Source organism: Rhea pennata, unplaced genomic scaffold, assembly GCF_028389875.1.
Source record: "Rhea pennata isolate bPtePen1 unplaced genomic scaffold, bPtePen1.pri scaffold_26, whole genome shotgun sequence".
NCBI lineage: Eukaryota > Metazoa > Chordata > Aves > Rheiformes > Rheidae > Rhea > Rhea pennata.
The window spans coordinates 6,423,700-6,426,493 of NW_026907677.1; positions in this window are offsets into that span (position 1 = coordinate 6,423,700).

The window sequence follows — 2,794 nt, forward strand, 5'->3', positions numbered from 1 at the left end:
TCAGGGAAGTGGTGAGTGGAACAAGGGAACTGCTTCACAGCTTCCCTCGCAGGCAGATTCCCTCCTGGGACGCTTACTTCTCATGCCTTAGTGCCCTGCTTTGTTTGGAGGCTGTTTGCGGACAGCAGCACACACAGCGGGAAGGTGCGCTCTGATCGGCTCCAAGTCTCGGCAGATAGAAGCGCAAGCGAGGCACCGGCTCGCAGTTTGTCCCGGGCATGGGAATCAGCATGCTGCATGCCAAGAACACATCTCGCACTGTCCTGCCTGCCACAGGGCTGTTTCTGAGCACGGAGGCACGCCTACAAGCAAGTTGAGATGGGCTTTGCCTAAGAGTGAGGGAAGTGTCGAGTGGAACAAGGGAACTGCTGCACAGCTTCCCTCTCAGGCAGATTCCCTCCTGGGGCGCTTAGTTCTCTTGCTTTAGTGCCCTGCTTTGTTTGGAGGCTGTTTGCAGACAGCAGCACACACAGCGGGAAGGTGCGCTCTGATCGGCTCCAAGTCCGGCAGATAGAAGCGCAAGCGAGGCACCGGCTCGCAGTTTGTCCCGGGCATGGGAAGCAGCATGCTGCTTGCCCAGAACACATCCCCCTGTATCCTGCCTGCCACGGGACTGCTTCTGAGCACGGAGGCACGCCTACAAGCCAGCTGAGATGGGCTTTGCCTAAGAGTCAGGGAAGTGGCGAGTGGAACAAGGGATGTGCTGCACAGCTTCCCTCGCAGGCAGATTCCCTCCTGGGACGCTTAGTTCTCTTGCCTTAGTGCCCTGCTTTGTTTGGAGGCTGTTTGCGGACAGCAGCACACACAGCGGGAAGGTGCGCTCTGATCGGCTCCAAGTCTCGGCAGATAGAAGCGCAAGCGAGGCACCGGCTCGCAGTTTGTCCCGGGCATGGGAAGCAGCATGCTGCGTGCCAAGAACACATCTCGCACTGTCCTGCCTGCCACGGGACTGCTTCTGAGCACGGAGGCACGCCTACAAGCAAGTTGAGATGGGCTTTGCCTAAGAGTGAGGGAAGTGTCGAGTGGAACAAGGGAACTGCTGAACAGCTTCCCTCGCAGGCAGATTCCCTCCTGGGACGCTTACTTCTCTTGCTTTAGTGCCCTGCTTTGTTTGGAGGCTGTTTGCGGACAGCAGCACACACAGCGGGAAGGTGCGCTCTGATCGGCTCCAAATCCGGCACATAGAAGCACAAGCGAGGCACCGGCTCGCAGTTTGTCCCGGGCATGGGAAGCAGCATGCTGCATGCCCAGAACACATCTCGCACTGTCCTGCCTGCCACAGGGCTGTTTCTGAGCACGGAGGCACGCCTACAAGCCATCTGAGATGGGCTTTGCCTAAGAGTCAGGGAAGTGGCGAGCAGAACAAGGGATATGCTGCACAGCTTCCCTCGCAGGCAGATTCCCTCCTGGGACGCTTACTTCTCATGCCTTAGTGCCCTGCTTTGTTTGGAGGCTGTTTGCGGACAGCAGCACACACAGCGGGAAGGTGCGCTCTGATCGGCTCCAAGTCTCGGCAGATAGAAGCGCAAGCGAGGCACCGGCTCGCAGTTTGTCCCGGGCATGGGAAGCAGCATGCTGCATGCCCAGAACACATCTCTCACTGTCCTGCCTGCCACAGGGCTGTTTCTGAGCACGGAGGCACGCCTACAAGCAAGTTGAGATGGGCTTTGCCTAAGAGTGAGGGAAGTGTCGAGTGGAACAAGGGAACTGCTGCACAGCTTCCCTCGCAGGCAGATTCCCTCCTGGGGCGCTTAGTTCTCTTGCTTTAGTGCCCTGCTTTGTTTGGAGGCTGTTTGCGGACAGCAGCACACACAGCGGGAAGGTGCGCTCTGATCGGCTCCAAGTCCGGCAGATAGAAGCGCAAGCGAGGCACCGGCTCGCAGTTTGTCCCGGGCATGGGAAGCAGCATGCTGCGTGCCCAGAACACATCCCCCTGTATCCTGCCTGCCACGGGACTGCTTCTGAGCACGGAGGCACGCCTACAAGCCAGCTGAGATGGGCTTTGCCTAAGAGTCAGGGAAGTGGCGAGCGGAACAAGGGATGTGCTGCACAGCTTCCCTCGCAGGCAGATTCCCTCCTGGGACGCTTACTTCTCTTGCCTTAGTGCCCTGCTTTGTTTGGAGGCTGTTTGCGGACAGCAGCACACACAGCGGGAAGGTGCGCTCTGATCGGCTCCAAGTCTCGGCAGATAGAAGCGCAAGCGAGGCACCGGCTCGCAGTTTGTCCCGGGCATGGGAAGCAGCATGCTGCGTGCCCAGAACACATCCCCCTGTATCCTGCCTGCCACGGGACTGCTTCTGAGCACGGAGGCACGCCTACAAGCCAGCTGAGATGGGCTTTGCCTAAGAGTGAGGGAAGTGTCGAGTGGAACAAGGGAACTGCTGCACACCTTCCCTCGCAGGCAGATTCCCTCCTGGGACGCTTAGTTCTCTTGCCTTAGTGCCCTGCTTTGTTTGGAGGCTGTTTGCGGACAGCAGCACACACAGCGGGAAGGTGCGCTCTGATCGGCTCCAAGTCTCGGCAGATAGAAGCGCAAGCGAGGCACCGGCTCGCAGTTTGTCCCGGGCATGGGAAGCAGCATGCTGCATGCCCAGAACACATCTCTCACTGTCCTGCCTGCCACAGGGCTGTTTCTGAGCACGGAGGCACGCCTACAAGCAAGTTGAGATGGGCTTTGCCTAAGAGTGAGGGAAGTGTCGAGTGGAACAAGGGAACTGCTGAACAGCTTCCCTCGCAGGCAGATTCCCTCCTGGGGCGCTTAGTTCTCTTGCTTTAGTGCCCTGCTTTGTTTGGA